We start from the raw sequence: 25,896 nt of genomic DNA, 5'->3' as shown, positions 1-25,896 counted from the left end.
CGCAACAAGCGTATGCGTCTAGTTCAGACTGCGAACGTAAAGGTACCAACGTGCGCAATTCTAGCAAAAATCGTGGGTGAGAGTGTTAAAGGGTCGGCAACATTTACGACTGTTATGTTACGACCGTTGCGACACAGCCAATGACCGATAAGCTTTCGGCTTTCAACAACCGGTGACGACACTTCCGTCCTCCCGTCTGCAGACAGCTCCGGGCGCGGGAAGTGCCATTCCGCCATTCCGTGCGCACGATTGGCTGTGTTCGTGAAACTTTTTGCAGTGCGCCTTGCGAGACTGTTTTCAGTTCATCTGGTTTATCCGCCAAGGAAATCGATGGCCGCAGATGCGTGCTCCGAACTTCGATGAGTGGTCTCATTAGGTTTTCAAGGAAGCGGTACTGCTGGGGCGACATGCGCATGATGTTATGAAACATCGCAGCGTCACCAACTCGGAGCTTGGCGAAAAGGTTGTGAAAATCGCCGTCCGCGGCCCTGTCGAGAAATACTTGCCGCACCCAAACCCTTCTGCGTCGCCTTCGTCGTCTTTGGGCGATTAAATACATGACTATAAGTTTGTTTTGAGCGTGAATTTCTTCGATCTCGGCCAGCGCTCGCATGTTGGCAGGAGCCATATTGGACCACTGGTGACGTCGATTCTGCAGCTCCAAATTTGATTGGCCTGTTGTAAAAGCCGTAATTTAAGCAGCAGTAAATGTGAACAAAGGTGCCGGCTTAACTGCCGTAACGTTTTTTACAGCCGTTACGTTCGATACGCCAAAAGAGCTGTTACGCGCGTTACGACCGTAGTGTGAACATAGCATAACACTTCAGTTGCACCATGTGCTGTGAAACTGCCAGTGGTGGAATGGTTGGCCCCAACAAGACTGTGAAGCAACAAGAAATTGGCAAAAACAGCGCTACGCAGCTGGAGCGAGATACGGCGTGTGCGGTGGCTTTTGCTTCGCGGAGGACGTCACCGTGCAACAGTGAACCAGCAGCGGACAGCGTTGTACGGACGAATATTTAAAAAAGCAGTGACCGACCCATGACTGAAGTCCGGCGGACCACACGACGGACAGCACTGATAATCTCTGTCTTGCTATTCTAGGTAAGGGAACCCAGTTGAAAAAGACAACAGGAATTCCTGTCGCAACTACAGAAATTTCTGTTGTACAACAGGATTTTTCTGTAGTAACTACAGATTCCTGATGGAGCGACAGACTTTTCTGATGTACAACAGACATTTGTTGTTGCTACTACAGAAGTACAGTCTGTCGTATGTCTGTTGTTACAACAGAAAGCTGAAGCTCTACAACAGATTTTTGTAGTACTACAGAAAAAATTGTCATCACTACAGGCACCCTGTTGTCCCAACAGAAATACTCCTGAAGTAACCCGAAAAACTTCTGTAGTGCTACAGAGAGCTGTTGAAATACTACAGAAACCTATTGTGGCAACAGGCCCCCAATTGTCACAACAGAAGTGTTCCTGATGTAATGCGACCAACTTCTGTTGTACTACAGAAAAATGTTGTTGTACGACAGAAACCTATCATTGCAACAGGCCCCCAGTTGTCATAACAGAAGTGTTCCTGAAGTAATGGACAAACTTCTGTTGTACTACAGAGAACTGTTCCACAACGGAAACCTATCGCCGCAACATATACCCAATGATGACAACAGAAGTGCACTGAAATTGTGTGATGCGACAAGCTTCTGTAGTGCCCGGTTGAAAAAGACAAAAGGAATTCCTGTCGCAACTACAGAAATTCTGTTGTACGACAGAAGTTGTTGACATTTCTTAATTGGGAGACATTTCTGACGTTACGACATAAATTCTGATTTCGCAACAGAAGCATTCTGTCGCGACAACAAGAGTTCTGAAGTCGGAACAACAGCTTTATATCCTGACAGCGACTCCGACGTTACGACACCAATTCTGACGTCGCAGCAGAAACATTCGGTCGCGACGGCCAAGAGTTCCGAAGTCGCAACAGAAGCGCTTCCCGTCGCGGTCCTTTAAAATTGTATGTTTTTGCATCGGTAGTGTACACTGTACTTTTCTCCTGCGCGGTATTCAATCGCACTTCTCTGAAGCCGGCAATGCTGACACCGATGGCACCGACACCGGTATTAAAGTCGACGTGGCGAATAGTTATAATTGTGCCGTGACGACGCGGCACCAGCAACGCCCTACCGGCCTCCTCTAAATCGGCCGCTGATCAAAATCATACCATCTGCGGGAATGGCTGCGTATCCGGTTTTTTTTTTTTGGTAAGATGTGGCACACAGGCCTGTGGACTTACATGTGCTGTTACACTGACACATTAGTTAATTTCCCAGGAATATTTCACAAGCTTATGCGAAGCGGAAAAGAAGATTTCGGTTGTTCCACAAAGTTGCGTGAAAAGCTGTATCGCTCGGGTCTCATTAATCTGATACAGTGCTGCCGTGAGAAGCCAGTATGCTGTCAGAAAGAACTCTCATCCACGAATGTTTATGTAGCTATTTTGCATTGAACACACGAATTATATGAGCGCTCAAAAGTGTAAAGAACGAGAGACAACTGTCGAAACTAGCAGTAATAACCCTAAAAGTCAACGTTGTCTATTTCTGAATTTCTTATTTAATATGGATATCGTACATCAAAATCGATGTTCTAGCACTGCACGATGTACTTGTCGATGGTACGAACACTCTTGCTCTTCTAGAGATGCGGCACTTGACGCGGTGGAGTGATAGCGGATCTTGGCTCTCAAAATGCAAATGTAAACATCAGCGCATCAGCACGTCGTACTATTCACATGGCCAAAACGTACACTCGAAGACCATGTCAGGGGTGGTGCAGTGGTAAGATGCCGGGCTAGGAATCGAGAGGTCGCATGTTCGAATCCTAGGCAAAGACGTTTTTTTTTAAAATTTTTTTTTTACTTTTATGTTTTTCTTTTTTGTGCTAACAAATTTACATAATCTTACGGACGTCTCTGTCAATTTTTAATTAAATATTGATCAAGAACTACAGAACATTCTACTACAGGACGTCACACTACAGACAACAGAACTACAGGCAACAGAACTACAGGCAACAGAACTACAGACAACAGAACTACAGACAACAGAACTACAGAAACAACGTCCCAAAATACAACAGACTGGTAAAATTTCCTGTTGTGTTTTTCAACTGGGCTCTGCATTTAAAAAGCTGTGTTTTCTGAGGCATAAACTAAGAAATTCACCTTCTCACATAAAACTTCTAACGTATAACACTTACATCAGGCCAAAGCTCGAGTATGCTTCGGTTGTTTGGGACCCATTCACTAAACTTAACATAGATAAATTAGAAAGGGTTCAAAGAAAAGCTGTTAGGTTTATCTATTCCAAATTTAAAATCACCGACTCCCCCACTGACCTCATGGCGGCTAACAATATTGAAACACTTGAAACGCGAAGAGGAAAATATCGCCTTGAATTTCTTTATTCTTTACTTAACCATAAGTTTGCTTTGGATCCTTCACAGTACATATCCCCTCTAACCACACGTTATACCCGACATCATCACATTCACTCATTGACACCGTATTTTGCGAAAACTGACTGTTTTAAATATTCCTTTTTTCCGCGGACTATATCCGATTGGAACCATGTTATGACATCTTAATAGTTTGCAATATTTGTCTCCTTATTTTTATGTATATTTCTTTTCATTGTGTTCTGTATCTTTTGAGTTTTAAGAATATATGCCTGTCCTGCTTGGACCCTGAAAAGGGTCTGCAGTATGTACTAAATAAATAAATAAAATAAATAAATAAATAAAAATCACTGAAAAGTTACCCACGTGGTATTCTCCCGAAATACATTTGTTTCCAGCCGACCTATGTGAAGTGGGCTCAACGTGCCCAGTATTTCAACGAAAGGTCGGCTCGTGTGCGATCATCGCTTCTTTCTAGACCTGCGCTTCCGCACTGTACCAACGACCTGTGCCTTCTGCGGATCGTGAATCCAGTGCTGCGTGACTGTAGCTGGAGTGCGTGCTGTCCATTTGACAAGAGCCAGAACAGGCTATCTGGTAGCCAAATATTCTTCACGACATGCCTTCTTAGCAGAAGCGTTTGAAGCGGTAAATTACCGTATAGTTCATTTCTCAGTCGCTAGTATCATGCGCCTCGATTATTGATGTCGCCTTCTTGCAATGCACGACTCTGGGGACGTATACAGTGCGTAGCTAATAGTGCCTGCCTCCTTCTGGTGACGAGGGCAAATCCTCGCTTATGCGCTTCAGCCGGCGTAAAAAATTAACAACAAAATAGCGACATTGCTCAACCCTCACGCTCACATTGCGCAGCTTGGGAAGCTTTTCCGAAGCATTACAGGCGTACGTAAATCATTATAACACCGTTAGCAGGTCCTTCCCACATGCCACTGGAGACTTCATCCAGCCGTAGCAGGAACGGAAATCTTAGTGTTACCCATTTATTTGTTACTTCAAGGAGCTTAATGATGTTCCTTACTTCTGTGTTTTTGCGGGGTTTCTCTAGATTTTGGAGAAGACAAAGCAAAGCAAAAAGCGCGTTGCTCTAGGACTCAGTGATGCAGTGATTACTTTGCCTTTGTTCCACTTCTGCCAGAAGCAATCAGGTGAGCTGTTTCTCTCATGACTTTCCGGCCTTATAGGGAACTAAATGATACAGAACAAGCTAGTGAGAAGAGAAAAAACGCTCTTCTGCGTGCCGGGCTAAAAAAAACATTTTGGAAGAGAGATAGCTAAGCAGTACGTGATTTTCTGTAACATAATGTATACGAAACGGCTCATATACAATCAGTCGGAGTAAACCGACCTGCCGCTTGTGTAATGCGGGAGGGGCCACGTTTTGGGCGCCAAACTTCTAGGAGAAGTGGGGAACCTCTTCCGGACCACGACTTCCGGTTGGTGGCGGCCATTACTCATGGGCGGAAGCTGGCGATCTGTGGAAGCGAGTTCTCTGCTGTAAAAAGAGGAGACCGAAGCATGCTTCAGCCACCATGCGTTTTGCCCAGCTGCCGCTGCGGAAGCGTGCACATTTACGCCAACGATGCAGTGCATCAGCCTGTCCCCCTCGAAGTCTGAAGTCTGCTCATATTATCATGCATAGAAAATATAATAAATGCATATATCGCATCCGGGACCCGGATCAGAATCTATATGGCATAAATTCTATTAATGCAGACAATTAGACACGCTGTTATTGCATCTTGGACTTTGTGTCTGACACCAGTTTGAAATTGAATCATTCAATGTCTCTTCGGATGTGGGTGTCGTTGAACCTTCGGAGGGTGGGATATTTTGCAATATTATTGAACTTCAAGGCGTCTGAGTCGAATGGTACAGACGTAATTCCCTACGTTTCTCTGATGACGTACGCCAAATGTATGGCTATCTTCCAGAAATGTTTCACAAATTACCCTCACAAATCACAGGACTACTTCTTGGGCGAGTTGGTGCTTAGATTTCCTAAGTATACTATGTGGCGCAAGATGTATTTCTTGAAAAGGGACCGAATAAAGGAAGACAGTGAAGCGCCTGTCTTCCTTTCTTTTGTCCCCTTTTCAAGAAATGTATTTTGCGTCACAAAGTATACCTAGTCAATACTTTGATGTTGCTTCGTCTACTAGAAATAGTGAATGCTATATAGATAGGGTTCTGCGGAGAGGGTGGCAGTGGGGATGTAGATAACGTGATTGAGATTGCACACCCACTAACTATTTTCGATGTCATTAAGTGCCACGGGCCTTAAGGTTCGCTTTTCTAACGAAACGTGCAGTGGCTGTTTCTGTTCAACACGTTGTAGATAACGTGCGTAAAGCTCGCAAGAAGTGGTTTATACAAACTCCCAAATGAGCGAAACTCATGCGGCAGATATCTGAACAGTTTGCATTAAAAATACAGAAACGCTCGCAAGTTGGCCGTTTTGTTAGCGTTGCCGTAAAATCTCCGATTGTCCATAATATTGTCAACATGTCCGCAATAAACATTAGTAAAAGGCGACTGGAGGATTGGTGAAAGAAAAGTAGGGAAACGACAAAAGACGGAGACGTACAAAAGCACAGTTCGCAATAGGGGATCAGAAAATTTGGTCGTGGTAGTTCATGGTGTTTTTTTTTTCTTTTTTCATTGTTTAACCTAGGTAGAATATTATGCAGTATAGTAGCAAGAGCTTAGTGGCGCAACCCACCGCCCCGTTCCAAAGGGGACGCTCATAACATCCATCCATCCATCCTCCTAATATCATTATCAATACGTAGTGAGCAATATGGCCGCTGCGGTATCGGCTGGTGGGGCTTGTCGCGCTGCTCCTTCGTTGGTTTTGGGCGTTTTGTTATCGCTTTCCGGGTGGTAATCCTGTGTGCGGTACTCTAACATGACCACAGATACCTTTATTATGTAGCCAGGTGACCGAGAGGCCTGAACTGGGAAAAAACACTTGAGACAAGTAAGCAATGATGAATGAAGCCGTACATGCTCACTATTTCCGTAGAGGTCAGGTGGACTTAATGCTATCAGTCACTAAGTTTACAACATACAGGAACACAGGCAGACATATATTTAATTTAATTGAAAGCTGAGAGCGAACGAAGTTTTCTCATCGTGTTCGGCGTGCCGCTTAAGTAGGGAGAGCGAAGCTTTAGACAACAATATTTATGCCGGGCTACCGTCGCGCTTGTAGTTACGTACAGTGCTGCTTGATGTGTTTCATACTATATGTATATTGTCTGCGGTCGACAATATCAGCTAGAATAAAAATAAACATAAACAGTTCTCGGCAAAAATTTACTGTCAGCAAAATAAGCTCCAGCTGCAATATCTATTGTTTTCATAAGACATTGACGAGAGGCACGCAGTGTAGTGAAAAAAAAAACGTTACGTTATACGTATTTTACTACACATATTGCCTGCTCTTGAAACTTATGCTGCCCATTTGGTGTTCAGGAGCAGCAGTAAAGGCTTTGACACCAGTGGGGTGCTGGCAAGGAACGTTATGGAGACAACAGTGCTAACAAGGACTTCTGCAAATATTGTGTGAATAAACAAAGACACCGCACCAACATTTAAGCAAGCCCAATTAATGCTCACGGATCTTTGGAAAATGCTATTTACGGTTTCATGGTGAAAAAACATTTCGGTTTGTGTATTCAAACAAGGCAAAAAGGTTGCAAGGAGATGAATACTTCAACTTAGAAACATGGGTGAGCAAGGGAAGCCTCAGCCTGGAACCAACGTTTCAGCAAGATAACGTGTTCATCAGGGTTGTGACGGAGACAAGTTCCCAGGCTGAGGCTTCTCTTGCTCGTCCATTTTGATTAGCTGAACGCTGAGCTGAACTTATTCTGAGCGTACTTCAAAAAACTTTTTAGGGGACACACCATGCTCAGGTTTGTGATCTGTTGTTTGAAGAGAAATAAATTATTTTTAGTGACTTGCCTGTTTGAGAAGTGTGGAATAGGTCGAATGTGCGAACATAAATTTTCTAGCTATCTCTTACGGAAGGGTTGAAATCCGGGCCAGTTGGTACATAGTTCAAGGAAAGAACCAGTAACAAAACACAAAAGACAAGAAGTTTTTCCAAATCGAAAACAACCTTGAAAAGTTTCGCAAAGTATCATGAATTGCAAGGGGAACCACCTGCAAGTGTTCTTTTCAGGAAAAACACACAAGGTGGGTTGCGCTCTGAGAGTCATCACCACGGAGACAGGTTCATGGCAGAAGTTAGTGAGTCAATTTATTCAGCGACAGCTGATGGGCCTGCAAGTGCAGGATCCATTCAGCGTTGCTAGCTCGGCAGCGGCAGTAGAGTCCTTAATAGAGGTATCCTTGGTGCCAACATGGCTTTTTCAGTTGACATTGAAGACCTCTTCTACAGCATTCCTCACTGTTGCAACTTCACGCATGTTTTAAAAGGGCGCGCACCATTTATTGCCTCATCTGGCGATCCTTCAGAGTTCGGACTATCACTACTAACCCGTGCTCCTTCCTATCTTCCTGCCACTCGGCTACTTATAAATACGCTCTACACCTTTGAATAAAGGGTTCATTTTTGTTCTACTGACAACGCTCATGCTGCACTGGTCTGGCGTTACTGCGTGCACGCCATGGCTCGGCTACCGTGGCGACGAGGGTGGGACGCCCGAATATGTGCTATCGCTAAGCCAGCTGAACAATGGCGCCTTAACAACGCGTGAGCTGAATGCCTTAACGGCTTTTGACCCTGTCTTGGTCGAGGTCAAACGGTACATAATAAATGGATGGCCCAGAAACGCAAACGGAATGGCCCGAGCCGTAGTGCCGTTTTTTGACCGTAAGCTCGAACTATCCGTAGCACAGGAACTAGTGTACTGGAGTAATAGGGTCATAATACCGACCGAAGCTAGGGAGTGAGTGCTGCATCTTCTACATGGAACGCGCTAGGTTTCACCGGCAATGAAATCTATCGCACCTCCTTTGTTCTGGTGGCCAGGCCTCGACAAAAATATTGAAGACGTGTCTGCTCAGTGCCAGAACTGTGTACAAAATCTGCCGATACCAACTGTAGCTCTCGTCGTTAACTGGCCTGAAACAGGCGAAAGGTAGTCCCGTATTCACATTGACTACGCGGGTCCGATCTGCGGGAAAATGATACTCGTAGTAGTCGACGCACACATCAAATGGCTCGAAGCAATACCTTTGTCGCATGCCTCAACGCAGACTACCATTAACTGTCTGCGTGGCATTTTCAGCAGGTTTGGAATACCGCACACGATCGTTTCTGACAACCGGACCCCGTTTGCCAGTCAAGACTTCGCGTTGTTCTTGGCAAACAACAACATTGTGCACCTTCGATGCGCTCCATACCACCCCGTCTAATGGTGCGGCGGAAAGGGCAGTGCGAACTATAAAAGATGGCCTTTGAAAAATGAGGAATGGAAAACTGGAAGAGAACCGGTTGCTTTTTAACTACCGGACTCCGCGAAAATCAGGTACATCCTCAGCACAGCTACTTTTGGGCTATCAAATACGCTCACGCTTGGACACATGTATTTCTCCAGCACTTCCAGGAACAAAAGAGAACCTCGATCTGGTTGATGAGGTGCACTTCCGCGAGTTCTTCCCAGGAGTTGTGAATTCCCATGCGAAGCAATCGGTCAGTGGAGATGGTTGTCGGTAGTCCTAGGGCGAGCTTCGTGGCCTTTCTTATTAGAAGGTTTAGCTTTTGTTTCTCGGCGGTCTTCAGGTTGAGGTAAGGAGTTCCGTATGTAATGCGGCTGTAAAGGAGGGCTTGTACCATTTGCAAAGTGTCGTGCTCTTTGAGGCCATTGCGGCGATTGGCCACCCGTCGTATCAGATGAGTAAGCTGTGCCACGGTGTTGTGTAGCCTGGGGAGTGTGGCGGAGCCGGACCCGTCCTTGTGCATATGGACCTCCAGGATTCGAAGTGAGTCGACCTTCGGTATCGGGACTCCCTGAAGAAGGACTTGTGAGCCCGGTGCGTCGTGGCTTGGGGGCCGGCCCCGGGTGCGTGCCCCGAGTACTAACAGCTCGGATTTATCTGGAGCACAGTGGAGGCCGCAAGTGTTGAGGTACCGCTCGATGATGTTGACCGCCTCCTGAAAACGCGCCTCCTGTTCACCCGTGCTCGCGCGTCTCTTCCACAGTGTGATATCATCTGCATATAGAGCATGGAATATCCCTGAGACGGTGTCTAGGAGGCGGGGAAGCTTGAGGAGGGCCACGTTGAAGAGGAGTGGCGAGACTACCTAACCTTGTGGCGTACCCCTGTTAGGTAGGTGAAATGTCTTACTCCGGAGGTTGGCAATCCCCAGCGTGGCCGTACGGTTGGTGAGGAAAGCGCGCATGTAGGCGTATGTTTTGGTACCGCAGCCGATATCTTCTTGGTTATGGAGAATGGCTTCCTGGCTCACGTTATCAAAGGCGCCATTTACATCTAGCGCTAGAATGGAAGACTTACTGTGTTTGCTCAAATGGCCAAGAATATTTTCCTTTAGCTGGAAGAGGACGTCCTGCGTAGAGAGCATCTAGCGGAAGCCGAACATTGCGTGCGGATAGCGATTGCTTTCCTCGAGATGTGTGGTGAGCCGCTCGTTGACCATGTGTTCAAATAGTTTCCCGGCGCAGGACGTAAGGGAGATGGGGCGGAGATTTGCGATGGAGATGGGTTTGTTTGGCTTGGGTACCATGGTTACCTCCGAGTGTTTCCAGGCTGTTGGTAGCTCTCCCTTAATCCAGCAGTCGTTATAGTACCGAAGGAGAGCCGTCAACGCCCGAGGCGGTAGCTGTCGAAGGTGCTTGTTGGTGACTGTTTTTGCCCGGGGTCGTATTGCGTGTTAGCCTACAAAGGGCCGCCTCCAACTCTGGCCGTGTGAAAGGCCGATCTAGCTCTTCGTTCAGCGCTCCTTGGTAGTCCCTGGGGGTGGAAAAGTTGGCGGCAGTGGTTTGCGGGTTAGTTGAACCGTATAGCTTCGTCTGAAGTTCTTGGAGTAGCTGTTCCTCTGTGTCGCCATAGTTGTGGATTAGTCGCTGAATTGTATGTCCTTGTTGGGTATTGGTGTGAGTGTCGTCAACCAGGGATCGAAGTATATGCCAAGTCTTCTTTGTGCTGAGGGTCATTGGAAGTTGGTTGCAGAAGGATCGCCAGTTCTGACTCGCTAGCTGTTCAGCGTACTCCTGTGCCTGCATGCTTAATCGGGCAATTCGGCGCTGGAGCTTGCGATTGAGCTTTTGGCGGCGCCATCGTTTGGGGAGCGATCACCGAGACTCCCATAAGTGCAGTAGGTGGTTATCGACCACCGGATTGTCCTCGTCTAGTTGAATCGTCCTGGTCTGGCCGTCAGCCGCACCTATGATACCGTTTAGCCAAGCTTCAACGTCTTCGATGTCCGAATCGTTGTCAAGCTCATTCCTATACGCATTCCAGTCAGTGAGTCGCGCTTTTCCTGTCTTCTGCGCACGGTGAGATTGTTCAACCTCGATTTGAATTATGTGGTGATCGCTCCCTAGCGTGTCCTGGAGTCGGGTCCACGTGGCCTTTCGCACGTCTCGAGTGAACGTGAGGTCAGGAATGGTGACCCTCGACACGCTGTTGCCCACTCGGGTGTGTTGGAGCAGATCATTCAATAAAGTAAAACCGTGCTGCTTTGCGGTGTCGTGAACCCGTGCCTCTTTCTTGGTGGTATTCGGGTAGCCCCAGGCCGCGTGTGTGGCGTTAAAGTCCCCTACCACAACAAGCCGATTGCCGTTAGCGTTTTTGCGAAGGTCCCGGACGGAGTGGTCGCAGTGGAGTAGCTGCTCCCGCGGCGGGCTGTAGAGATTGGCCAGGTATAAGCTGTGTTGATTCTTGCGAGTCGGCAACACCACCACTATGGCGTGTTCGATTTCAGTGTCTTGAATTTCGTGAGGCTGTGCGGTTAGTGTCTTCTTGACAAGAATTGCGGTGCGGGCAGTGTGTGTCATAGTGTTGTAGCCGGGGAGCTTTATTTTCTTGGTGTTGGTTTCCTGTAGCGGGATTATCTCTGGATTATTTGCTTTGAGATATTCTTGCAAGTAGGCCGAACGGGGTCTATAGGATCTGCAATTCCAGTGCCAAATGCGGAGGCTGGGAAGCGACTCGGTATGTCTACGTTTGGGAGCCGCCATGTTGGTGGTTGTCCTCCACTTGGAGTAGGTGGTTTGGCGTTGTCAAGCTAGAATCCTCCGCGGATTCCCCTCGTACTGTCCGTCATCCTTTGCGTTTGGTTCCTAACTGCTCCGCCAGATGTTCATGGGTCACGCAATCCTTGTAAGCATAGGTCATGAAGTTGTGTTGTTGTGCCATGAAGCCGTCCAGTTTGGCGTCGAGTGTGGTGACCGTAAGGGTTAGTGGCTCTACCTTTTCCATGATCTTATTTGTCACTGTCTGTATGGTTCTGTCGGCTGATGCGAGAAGTTTCGTAGTGAGGGTTTCCTCGAAGACTTGAAGGCGTCGTTCAACAAGGTCGAGAATCTCCGCTTCATGTGCTTGCAGCCGTTCGTCTACCCGTTTCATTATACTGGTTTCTACATGTTTTAGTATGATTTCTTCTACTCTCTTCGCTACTCTTTCCTCGAGTTCTGACATGTTGCACTCGGCTACCGGTTGTTGTTGTTGTAACGTCCTCTGTAGATCCTGTACTTTATGTTCGAGAGTCCGTATCGTCGCTGTCTCGGCCGAACTGCTCGGGTTGCGTGAGGAATTCGAGGCGCTGCTTCCGTTCACCGCGGCGACGTAAGTGATTCGCCTAACGGAGCGAGACCGTGACCGAGAGCGGAATGTAGAGCTCGATCTTAGGATAGAGCGAAAGCGTCTCCGGCCAGGTCTTTGTCGAGGCGAGGGCCCCCGTGAGCTGTCTGAGGCGGTAACCAGCGCGGGGAAGTCTTCGGTGCTCGAGCTCGAGTGATTCTCTCGGGAGTGAGCGTTCTCAAGTTGCTGTTTTCTTACTTGGTAGGGAGGCGGGTTGTTACGGAGTTTCTTCTTGCATTCTTTGCCTGCCGTTTCATAGTCTCCGCCGCAAATTTTGCACTTCGGGTGACAATCGTGTTCTTCCGTGACCCCATCGCGCCCGCATGAGTAGCAGAAGTTGGCTCTCGGCTGAGGACAGATATCCTGTCGGTGTCCGATGGCGCCGCAGGTTCTGCACTATTCGACGTATTTTCGGTAGGGGTTGCATCTGTAGTCACCGCTCTGGTACGTTATGTAATAAGGGACGTGCTGTCCGTCGAAGGTGGTAACCGCGGCTGTAGAAGATCCTAGCATGCGCGCACCGAGAACCGTGTATCTTGAGTCCACTCGAAGGCCGGCAACAATCTCCGCGGGACTTGTACCCGGTTCGAGGCCGTATATCACTCCGGGGCGCACATCGCCTGGGTGTCGAATGTGGGGATTTACTTCATAGACGGTTCCGCCAAGTTGTAACTTTTTGCAAAGCTGTAGCCAACATTATATAATCCGGATAATTATTATATTACCAGAACTCACTGCACTTGTTTGTTTTTTTGTTTGTTTGTTCGTTTGCTTTACTCTACTACTTTGTAACAACTCCCGTCTTTTGTGCCATATGGCCCTGAGGGTATCTTAAATAAAAAATGAAATGAGCAGTCACCGCCATTTCAGTCAACATGAAGTAGCATTTCATCAAAATTGCATTGTGTGCGTTTGACCGTTTTAAAGTTATTTGCATTTTCATGTAGGAAATTGTTCTGAGTGAGCATGTGATACCTGGTGGGAATGCCCGCCCACCTGATTTGCGAGGAGCAGACGACAGAGTTTGTGCATTAGCAAGTTTGCGAATTCCTTCTGTTCTGGTCGTCATGGCTATAACGAACTGAAAAGAAACAAGTTGCCACTAAACATGTTACTTCTGCAGTTGTCATAAAACGCCCTTAAATGCAAGCAAGCTTGTCTGTAACATTTTAGCATTCTCACTCGGTACGATACAAAACTGTAGGCTGCTGCTATCCTGATAGGGCTCACACCCCTCTACCTGGTAAACTTACAAACATTTCATGGTGAGGCACATAGTTCAAGAGGACTTGTCACTATGGTGCCTATGGCTTGGCATGGGCAGCTTGCAGACCAATAATCTCTCTTTTGTCCATCTTCCAGAACAGAAAAATGATGAAACCGTAACAAACATGCCAGCAAAAAATTGTGAAGCAGAAGTTTGTCAAAAAAAATCAAGAAATCACGGTTCTAGTTGAAGTGTTCTGAAGAATACCTTGCGAGGATTTTGGCTCCTTGACGTTACTTTCACTGGGGACACATTCACTGCTGTCTAGTATGTCCAGAGACAATAGAGCCCAAAGGGATCAGCAAATATCAGCAGCGTCTTGGGGGCTGGAGTCGAAATAATATAGAGCCTCAATTACTATGGTATAAATGTGAGTGAGTTTGTGATCCATGTATGACTAATAACAGTGCAAAAAATGCTCCATGACAGGGCTGTGCGCAGTGAGCCCTCGATTAGATGCCAATTTTTTCTGCCAAATACTAGGTAATCAACACAGTCATTTTATTATGTCTCAGGTGCAATTAATCTAACTGTATCACCGGACGTACATTTGACACTAATGTGCAGTAAATTTATCGCAGTGTATCCTTTGTGCTGAAACAGGCAAAACTATTTATTATTTACGCTGTACTCCGTGTTAGGAATTTTAGTAAAGTGATAAAATAACAAGAGCCTCGTTTGAAATGCCTTTAAAGAGGAATCTTTATCATTATTATTATTTTCCACAATTAAGAAATGACTAAAGCATTCTCTTTTATCCACCTCGCAGGCAAAAAAATTCAAAGTTGAGGATGTGAAGCTGTGCTTTTTGACTCACCAGTGCACGCGCCCAGAGGCTGCAAGGTTAATCCATTTTCGTGGGTAGCCTCCAAAGATGCTGTGCTCAGTTCCAGCGATGAATTTTCAAGCAACATGTCATTTATTTATTTATTTATTTATTTCACGTACTTTCATGGCCCGAAGGCGTTACAGAAAGGAGTGGAGTCAAAACAACAAGTAATGCAGCAAAAATACAAACAAAAGGCATTAACAAAGTATTAACAAAAGGCATTCTGAACAGCGGTCTTGAAGATGGTAGAGTCGGTGATGAGTGCGATTGATGCGGGAAGGCGATTCTAGCCCGTGCTTGTCCTGGGGATGAATGAGTCACGGTACCGGTTTGTACGGCACAATGGCACCCCGATTGTAAGGCTGTGGTCAGTGCGGGCCGAAATATAAGAGGGAGGGGCAAGAAGGGCTTCTTTTAAAAGGGGCTTCAAGTGAAAAACTTTGTGAAAAAGGGAGAGACGGAAATATTTGCGGCGTGACGAATGATCAGGTAAATTAAGAGTTCGTTTCATTGAAGAGATACTTGCATAGCAAGAATAATTAGATAAGACAAAGCGTGCACCGCAGTTTTGAATACTTTCAAGAGTAGAAACTAATGAAGAACGAGTCGGATCCCAAATGGCTGAAGCATACTCCAATTTGGAGCGAACTAAAGTTTTATAAAGAGTTAGCTTCAGGGAAGAAGGCCCAGAGCTAAAATTACGGCGCAACTAACCAAGCATGCGGTTAGCGTTTTTACTAACATCGTCAATATGTGAGTGCCAAGAAAGGTTATTTGATATGTGAAGGCCGAGATACTGGTAAGAGGTAACTGACGTCGCAGGCGCACCATTAATAAAGTACTTGTACGTGGTAGCGTTACGAGGTATACGCATGGCCTTGCAGTCATTTGAATTTAATTGCATGCAGCAATTAGAACGCCACTCAGTTACGCAGTTAAGGTCGTCCTGCAGCTCTTGGGAATCTGAAGGATTAGTAATTTTACAGTAAAGTACACAGTCATCCGCGAAAAACTTTATGTAAGAGGAAAGAACGCAGTTCGGAGGATCGTTAATATAGATTAGAAAGAGAAGTGGACCCAAGACAGAGCCTTGAGGAACACCTGCTGGTACATTAGAAAACCGAGAATTACAGTTATTAGTGTTTACAAACTGCGTCCTGTTAGAAATATTTTTTTTATCCGCTCGAGTACATTTACGTCCAGGTTAAATTCAGTCAGCTTAAGCTGAAGTAAATCATGGGTCACAGAGAGAAAGGCTTTGGCAAAATCGCGAAATGTCGGTACCTAGATCAGAAATTGCAAAGAGATCGTTAGTAAATGATAAGACCTGTGTTTCACAGGAAAAGAAATTACGGAAACCATGTTGACAGGGGTTGAAAAAAGAGCTTGATTCTAAAAACTCAGCCAAATGTGAATATATCATATGCTCGAGAATTTTGCACAAAATGCTTGTTAGTGTGATAGGCCTTTAATTGCTGGGTAAGTGTATGTTACCTGATTTGTGAACTTGAATCACCTTTCCCACACACCAGATGTGTGGAAGAACAGACTGCTGTAATTATGAGTGAAAATTTCCGACAAAATACCAGCAGAAAATACATTAGTGCATTTCAAAAGTTTTGAATTCAGGCAGTCTGGGCCGGCAGAGGAGGAGGTTTTTTTATTGTTAATTAGGCAGCTAACACCAACCCAGTCAATAGAGATTGAATCCATGGGCGAAAAACCAGAATTGGGCACTAGCAGTAATCTATGTGACATTGCGGTAACACGGGAAGAAAGCACATCATTAAGTATATTACAGCATTCTTCAGGAGCAACAGGTTCATCATTGGGGTATGTTAATTGCATTACTTTACTTGGAGTACCGTTAACTATGGTCCAGAATTTTCTAGGAATAGTTTGCAAGATAGAGGGAAGTGTAACAGAATAAAAATGTTGTGTCGCACTAGCGGCGGCTGCGTTGTAGTCACTTTCAATGCGGTAGTAAGCGCACCAAACAGCGTCACTGCGTGAAGCTTTTGCGCGACGAAACAACCGCTTTTTTTTGTTACGTAGTCGCTTCAAAAAGGGGTTGAACCAAGGGGACCGTGGCTTGCAAGCGACTGTTCTTTGCGGTACGAAACGTTCGATTAGTGACAACAATTTATTTTTGAAAATGCACCAGTTTTCTTCAACACAGTGCTGATCGCAATTAGCGATGTAAGAAGCTGCGAAATTTTCCATTTTAGCGGTAATGGAGGCCATGTCGGTTTTGCTGTAATCACCTTCGTAGTTTTCTGAACAGGAGCCCGTGTGTTGATATGAAAAGTGAGTGCAAAGTGATCCCTTAAGAGTTTTAAGTAAAGAATTGGGGAAACTGTGCCAGGGTTCAAAGTGAGAATCAGGTCTAGTATGTTAGATGAAGAGGCAGACACGCGCGTTGGTTTCAGTACATGCTGGGTGAAGTGGAAGTCCAAACAAGTGTTTATAAACTGGGTACTCTGAGAAGACTGGGACGTTGCCGTGTCGTTAAGCCAAATGATATCGGGAAAGTTGAAGTCACCAAGAAGAAAAAGGGGCGCATTACAGAAGCAGTTGGAGGGCAATAGCATGTGCCAAAAATGACATCTCTGTTGTCGAGTACAACACGCACGCAAAAAAGTTCAAGTGGTGTTTCTATGGAAACTGAGCTCGAAGTGAGCGTTTAAGTAACTGCAATTAAGACACCTCCACCTGATCGCACACTCACTCACAATACACGTTCTCACAATAAAAAATGTCGCTATTTTTTATCTGAGCAGAGAGCCACGTTTCGGTGAGACATACAATGTCAGCAGCGCATGAATGAATCATTGAGGACACTGCAGCACGTTTATTTAGTAGACTTCGCACGTTAGTGAAAAAATACTGGTATGCAGTTATAACATTGCGCATGCGCTAGCTATGTCGAACCATTTCCTTCGATAGCTTGACGCGACCGAACTGAAGCGCGTTCTGCACGTGGCACGTCGACTTCACATACATTGTCAGTGGTAGAACAGTAAACGTAGCACTTCTTGTTCAAAAATAACTTCTTTAGCCGTATTGAGCATGTATGGCCCGATGCCTTAGCAAAATCAAATAGCTTTTTCCTACACTGGCGCGTTGCTCGGCAAAAATCTTCGCCCACAGATACCCCGGTGGATTTCAGATTAGATTTTAGTGCCGGAATTTTTATTCTTTTGTTTTGAGCAAGAAAATTTCATTTTAATCGGGCGACTCTTATTAGCAGTATACGAGCCAAATGGGTGGGCTCTACATAATATATTCTCAAGGATCTCAAACTTAAGATGATGAGATAAAAATTCGCATACCAATTTTTCGGACTGCACCCATGTTTCTGACGGAGTGTCAGCAATACCATAAAATATTAAGTTATCCCGGCGGGAGCGAACTTCTCTATCATCGAGACGTGTCAGGAGAGAGGTATATTCAGTTTTAACGGCGTGAGCAACAACTGCAAGTATGTCAGCTGACGATGGGTTAAGCTCAAGTCATTCAACAAGCGATTCAACTGTCGGTAATCTAGTGGTTAAATCGGTCACTTGATTAGTTAGTTGAGCTTGCTTTTCTTTTAATTTGGCGAGACCACTCATTACCTCTGTGTGTCGTGAAACTATTTTTGCTGAAAGGGCAGAAATGGCTGCAAGAAGTTCTTTGTACTGCGTGTCAGTTGCGGGTCCCGGATTAAGTTAAATGGCACCACATAGGATTAAACTTAAATTGTGGGGTTTTACGTGCCAAAACCACTTTCTGATTATGAGGCACGCCGTAGTGGAGGACTCCGGAAATTTCGACCACCTGGGGTTCTTTGACGTGCGCCTAAATCTAAGTACACGGGTGTTTTCGCATTTCGCCCCCATCGAAATGCGGCCGCCGTGGCCGGGATTCGATCCCGCGACCTCGTGCTCAGCAGCCTAACACCATAGCCACTAAGCAACCACGGCGGATACCACATAGGATGAGTAGCCTTGCAACAAACAGACATTCACACAGCGAGGCAAAAAAAAAAAACACTTGGGCACGGGAAAAGCAGTACACAGACGTTACTTGTACGTTTAGAGTAAAGAAACTGAGCTTCACAAACCTGCATGTAGAAGCAAAAAGTCTTTAGCGGTGACTGCATGTTTGCCGCTTTCCCTTGCTCACTGAAAGCGGCCGGACGAAGGCAGCTGCTTGAGTAGAGCCAGAAGGGAGATGTCGCTCCTGGCGGCTGTGAATCCGTGTGCAAAGGTACGAAGATGGCGCCCTGGATTACTTGCTGGCACCAAAGATCTTGACTTGCGTCAGATAGCAGGACTGGCAGCGGTGTCGGTGAGTTATTAAAGATGCGGCCAGACGCGGCAGATCACTAACGATGGAAGCCATGGAGCCGTTATGCCACTGAAACGTCGCGGCTGATAAAACTCACCGTCTTTAAACACGTTCGCTTGGCGGCGGCTATAGAATGTTTGACGCATAAACAGGCTCAGATATTATTTTTATCTAATTAAAACGAACCTGCGCGATGTTCCTCAAAGGAAACGACCACACGATTACGCGAACATGAACATGAACGCGAACATGAAGACGACGACAACGGTGGTGGTCACTCTCCGCGGATGGACAGCCGGCTCGCACACCTCGTACAAGCCAAAAAATCCATCCAGAAGCGGCAGCAAGGGCAAAAATACAATAAAAATTTAAGGCGAAAAATCATGGAACTAAAGAAGACCATCGAAGCAAACTGCGTCCAGTTATGCAATCAGAATTGGGACGAGGTATGCGACGCCATGTACGGCAACATCAACACGGGCAAGACGTGGAAAATCCTCAAGAACCTGCTCGACCCGTCGGGAACGAAGACAGCGGCGAAAGCGGAAATGACCAAGCTCAGACACAAGTACAAAGGAAACATCCGTGAAATGGGTGATGAAATCGTCAAGCTGTACCTTGAGAGACCTCCAGCCGTTGAACACCGGTACTACTCGGGCTCTCCCAACGAAGACCTCGACAGAGATTTCTGCCAGCAAGCAATCAAGGCGGTCCTGCAGACCATCAAGACCAAGTCGGCTCCGGGCCCCGACAATGTGACCAACAAGATGCTCCGAAACCTGGACGACCAGGCAACGAGCCGCTTGACAGACTACATCAACGAGTGCTGGCGGAACGGCGGGATACCCGACGAATGGAAGAGGTCCAACGTGATCCTCATCCCCAAGCCGGGTAAGTCCTTAGAAATACAGAACATGCGGTCGATCTCTCTCACTTCCTGAGTTCGTAAAGTGATGGAGCACGCTTGCCTGAGTAGAGTTAACGGCGACCTGGAGTCAAACAACCTGTACCACAGCAACACGACTGGCTTCAGAAAAGGGCTCTCTACCCAAGACGTCATGATACAACTCAAGGAACAAGTCATAGACACCATGGGGCGGGGCTTGAGGGCAATACTTGGACTTCATCTAAAGGAGGCCTTTGACAGGGTCAAGCACACGGCCATCCTCGACAGAATCGCGCAACTCGGCCTGGGCGAAGGAACGTATAATTTTATCCGAAGTTTCCTTACAGGAAGAACAGCGAGGATCAGACTGGACGAGGAGGAGAATATTCAGGTGGACATGGGCAGCGCTGGCACACCGCAAGGATCCGTCTTGTCACCGATGCTCTTCAACCTCGTCATGATCGGACTATCGGAAAAACTGGACCGAACAGAAGGCATTAATCACACCGTTTATGCAGACGACATTACGATTTGGACCACGAAAGACGCAAGCAAGGGCGATATGGAGACTTCAAGGCGCGGTGGAGGCAATTGAAAATCATCTGGAGGACAACGGACTAGAATGCTCGTCGGAGAAATCGGAACTGCTGCTATACCGCCCCAGGAGGCTCGGCAAACCGTCCAGAGACGTAGTGGAACTACACAAAGGGGGAATCAGATTAACCACGAGGAAAGGCACAGAGAAACCCATGGTCCGAAAGATTAGAGTCCTGGGTCTCTGGATCGAAGCCAGGGGAACAAACACAGAAACTATAACACGCCTGGAAAAGAAAGTCACGGCGACCATTCGGCTAATACAGAGATTGTCCAACAACAAGAGGGGCGTTAAAAAAAGAACCGTCGTACGGCTCGTTCAGGCCTTCGCGATCAGCCACGTCGCATACGTGGCGGCGTTCGTCCACTGGAACAAGGCTGAGAAAGACAAGATCGACGCGCTCATTAGAAAAGCGTACAGAACAGCACTGGGTCTCCCCCAATACACAAGAAACGAAAAGGTACTACAACTCGGGGTACATAACACGCTTGAGGAAATCGCGGAAGCGCAGAGGATAGCGCAACTCGACAGAATCTCCAGAAACAAGGCGGGCAGAGAAATCATGGAAAAGATCGGCATAAGCTACCACTGAATGAACTGGCCCAAGATGCAGATTCACCCAGACGTCCGAGCCTCAATTACCACGTAAAATATCCCGAAGAGCATGCACGCCGTGCACAATGTCGAGAGAAGAAAATGCCGCACGAAAACGATTCTCAAAAACCAATGCGCGCGGGAGGGGGTGCTCTTCGTAGATGCCGCGCGGTAGCCCCGCAACTGGGACGTCAATGGTGGTGTCGGCGCTGCCAAAGGTAACCCTCTTCGCAATGGTGGTCGTATGCACGAAAGGAGAGACCGTGACTGCTGGCTCCGTAAGTACCAGATCGTCAGAGGCAGTGGAAGAAACGGCAATCGCATTGGCTGTAATCAACCGTCGGCAACAATACAGAACAATAATCAGCGATTCCAAAACGGCTATTAGGAATTTCACAAAGGGCTGGGTCTCCACCGAGGTGGCCAAAATCCTGAACCGCAGAGCAGAAGATTTTAAGAACGGCAAAATTACACCCAAATACCTCAAATGGATCCCGGCAAATATGGAAGAAGTTACCATGAATGCCGCTCCCAACCTCAACGAGAAGGCCCAGCGAGTCGCGCGAAAACTAACCCACCGAGACACGGAGACTGACGGCCCAACCCCCGGGAAGGGGGAAGAACCGCAGCGGAGGCGATGGAGAAGACGGAGGAGGCGAGGACGACGGAGAAGCGATAAAAGACGACAGGGACAGACTGGTCACGTACCACGACATACTGACACACTACACGAAACAAAGAGAAGCACACCCACAACCCCACAAACAACTTGACAGGTCTCAAGAAACAGATTGGAGAAGATTGCAAACCAGAACGTTACGAAACCCAGTGCACTTAAACAGAATAAATTCAACACAATATCCAGACGCGAGCTGCAAGCTCTGCAAACACGAACACGCAGACATGACACACATCTTATGGAAGTGCACACAGATCAGACCAGTATATGTAGAAGACAAGATACCGGACCTTCTCGAGGAGCTATGGCTAAGCGCTCTGACTAGCTCGGAACTACAAGACCAATTATTAGCTATCCAGCGGGCCCGGGCAGCGGTGGAAAGGCTATGCCTCACCGCACATAACGTCCGGGTGGCCTGAGCCCGGCCTGGCAACCTCGCAGATCCTTTTCCCATTAAAGTTTTTTTCCGTCCGTCCGTCCGTCCAAATAATACCGCCATACAATTCGAATCGATAAACGGCACGGGCTGCAATCGATACCAATGGGCTGCTGCTTATAACACATAAGTGAGGTCTCAAAACCTTTATTCATTTATTAAAGCACATATGTTAATAACATAGGTCCAATAAAACAATGGTCTGGTTATTCGTAAAACAATGACATGTTAACTGTTTTTTACGGTTATTATATGTAGAATTGTAATCCAAATATTCAGCCGCGTTGAGCGCGCCTAGGAGACAAATTACGAAGTAAAGTATGCGATAAAATTACAGTAGCTCCACTTGCGCCCTTCATGCTGGAAGGCGCCGCGGTTTATTTTTCGGTGGAGATCGCCGGAGCGTATGCCGGGCCTAGGGCGTGGACAACATGCGTTTGCTTCTGCCACCCTCCGAATCAGGGCACTATATTTTTGGGGGCCGCCAGCTCATTCTAAATGGTGAAGCCTCATCGACATCGCATCATCGTTAGCGTTCGTCGCACGCAGTTGCGAGCACTTCTGTGCTCTGCGCTGGTATACGTGTCTTGCACGGTTTTTTGCGGTATGAATTGTTTTGTGAACCTGTTCATCGATTTGTTCCTCACCATGACAATAGCAACAAACGCGAACGAGATCAAACCAATCAAACAAAACAAGCGCGGGCGGCGTGAGCAGACGATAGTACGAAACGAACAGTCGGGCCGGTATCGCATAATACCAGTTTCGCGCGTCTACGTCACTGAAGGGGCCGCTCTTATTGGTCTTCGCCTATCGTGGCTGGCGTCGTTCGCTCTTTCACCTTTCCCTGTGCTCGTTACTTTACGGCCCCAACACGAGCGCGCCATCTTATGGAAGCTGTCTGAAGCGCACGCAAAACCGGGATGCTGGAACCGGCAGCCCCTTCAAAGACCTCTCATAATACTTTTATTCTTACACCATGGACTCGGCGGAGACGAGACGTTCATTTGAGGGAGAGCGGGCGTGAGAGAGAAAATCTGGAGGCTTTTGCACCTTGAATATATGACCGTGCCTAGGCACTACGGAGGACGTTTCTTAGCGCCTGTTGTACGCTTTTGTACCCTAGACATGCCGGCATTGCGGAGTGCCGTCGAGTTTGTTTACGCTTCGCTACTGGGTATACTCGTGCGGTTAGCCAGTGGGCACGGACGCCCCATTTACCTATCGCTGTGTCTCAAGGCAAGGTTGTGACTGGCGTTGTATAAGTCGCGGGTCACTTTTTTTTTATCGCGACGATAGATTAGATTTTTTACAAGTCCTGGTCGAGGAGCGCACATAGAACCGGCAAACGGAGGCCTCAGGAGGGCACCTGAGGTTATAGTAAAGCAGGCGGCACAGGATCTCCAGGGCACCCAAGGGGTAGCGGGGGGATCAAAGCTGGAAGCAGTGAGGCCCGTGGGTTGGGGCCGTGGAGGCCGAAGCGTGCCAGGGGGTGTTCTCATAAAAAACTGTCCACTATCGCGGACAGCCGATCTTATTCACCCCTGGCACGGGCAGGCCTCGGCGAGCCCCCACCGACGGGCCGCCCTGCTTCCAGCTTTGATCCCCCCGCTGCCGCTTTGGTGTCCTGGAAACGCCGCCAATAATGCGAAATAATGACACGTTGTTACAATTAGCAAAAAATACGATTGAGTAAATATAATTACGTCCAGCCGCTAACTGGTGACACTAAGTTCAATCCTACTGCGTCCCGCGACTTCTGCAACACCAGTCAGAAATTTGCCTCAGAAGGTGCGCCGGACAGACTTTCTCGCACCTGCGGCGCTGGTGCTGATTCAGTAATCGTTACCGGTGGCCTTTCAGTCACTTGCGTTCAAGCGCCGTTGCTCAGGCGATCTGCCTTCTAAATTTTCAATATATGTGGCCTGGGCTCTACTACGCTCGCTACTGCTCCCACAGAAACACCTGTGATGTTATGTACAAGGTACATCGCCGTAAGGCGCGGGAAAGCTATGATCCGCAACGACTTAACACGAGCGCCGCAGGCGCGAGACCGTCTGCTTGACACAGCGGTCGCCAAATTGGGCGTCAGTGCCCGCTGCTTCACCTATTTTACTACGCCGACAGCCAGCGTCCGAGTGTAAGCAAACGCTACCCCTCTCCGCGATGCCGGTACGCCTAGGGACATACGCCTAGAACACGCGCTAAGAAACCTCCTCCGTGATGCCTAGGCTGAACGATATATTCAAGGAGGAAAAGCCCCCAGATTTTCTCCCTCACGCCCGCTCTTACTTGCGCCTGCGCACAAACGGCTGGCGATCCCTCAAATGAACATACCGTCCTGACGGAGCATTAGAATGTCAAGCGGCCTTGAGGACGCGTTCCTTACTGTCATTTGCCATTCTCAGGTCTACGTGGGGAAAGTGTTTTCACCACAACGGAAACACTCGTAAAACAATAAATGCAGAAAGGAAAGTAAAGCACGTTGTGGCGGGGAATCAAACCCTAGACCGAAGCGTGGCAGGATGACACGGTGCCTGAATGCCACCGCTGAATGCTGCTACTTGGATTTTCTAGTTGTGATATTAACCATCGCATCAAAATTGTTAAGGGTACTGGCCGCATTTTTTTTATTTCAACCTTTTGACGGCTTATTCATGTTCACTTTGCCTACATTTTACTCGAAACTCTTGTGTGATAAACTATTTACCGCTAGAACCGCTTCTAAACAGTTCTTTCGTTAGAATGGCGAGCCCTTCGAAGCGCTAGCACGGACTGCCCTCGAAATTCGTTGCGGCACAGACTCCTCCCTTTTTTTTCTGCAGTTTCTTAGCACTCGTGATGACGGGAAGTTATGCATGCATGAGAAGTAGCTCTGTGTGAACTGAACAACAATATTCAGAAAGTAGTGCAAGGTTTCGTGGAATGCGGTCGGGGAAGAGCGTTGTCACGATTGATCCGCCATTCCGCCGTGTCCTTAAGCGACAACCGGATTGTTCGCGCGTACGTCCAACATAGCTTTTGACACTTCGTTCATTTATCCTCTCTATAGGAGTCTACATTGTTTCGCCCCTTTAATGAAAAAGCCGATTTATCGTTTCACCAAATTCAAGGAAAGCAAAGGAGGCTAAACTATTTTAGCAGTATCATGAACTAGTTCGTTTTAAAGAAAAATAATTCTGTAAATGAAACCATATATAGGATAAAAAGGAAAAAAGCATTGTAGACGTGTAAGCTAGTGAATAAAAGAAATACTGACCCAAACATATTGGGTCTTATTTTTCGGTTATAGTAAGTGGCTATATATAATCACCCCGTAATCAAGATTTAGTTTGTGCAGAGCTCACAATTGGTTGAAGGCCGTTCACAGCAGAAGAAAAAGAAAAGGCTGTGTCAGTCAACCGTCAATCCGGCTAAGGGTGAAAACAGTTTAAATATTTGATCAGCACGTGTACAGATCACCAGGCTGTCCAGAACACCTGCGGCAAAATGGATCCTACGTGAAATCGGCGTGTGACTCGGGATATAGAGGGCAATAGCCACGGGCTAACACCCGACCAAAGGAAAAAGGATCAGAGCAGCCCCCCTGCCCAGTGATCTGAACCCCGAGCACAACATCGACAGTACACTTGCTCGAGCCAGAGCACTCCTCCGGCAGGCAGCCGCCTCCTGGGAAGCATGCTGTTTTACGGACGCAGCCAAATATCCTGGCAGAAGGGTCTATGTAACAGCGGTGGTCAACAAAGATGGCACGGTCATCAACGCGTGCATGGTCCGCACTGATAGTCCTGAGGTGGCCGAGCAGGCGGCCATCTGCCTTGCACTCCTAGAAGACGGTCAAATCTTTGTATACTCTGACTCCAAGAGGACAATTCTATCCTTCGGAAGAGGGAGCATATCCCACACCATCGGCAGAATACTTTGTACTCAACACCTCACCCCACACTACATAAATTGGTTGGAGGGGCCGCTCCCTAACCTCAACGAGACAGCACACGAT

The sequence above is a fragment of the Dermacentor albipictus genome, chromosome 1, assembly GCF_038994185.2.
Source record: "Dermacentor albipictus isolate Rhodes 1998 colony chromosome 1, USDA_Dalb.pri_finalv2, whole genome shotgun sequence".
Classification (NCBI taxonomy): domain Eukaryota; kingdom Metazoa; phylum Arthropoda; class Arachnida; order Ixodida; family Ixodidae; genus Dermacentor; species Dermacentor albipictus.
This window is presented reverse-complemented; position numbering follows the sequence as displayed.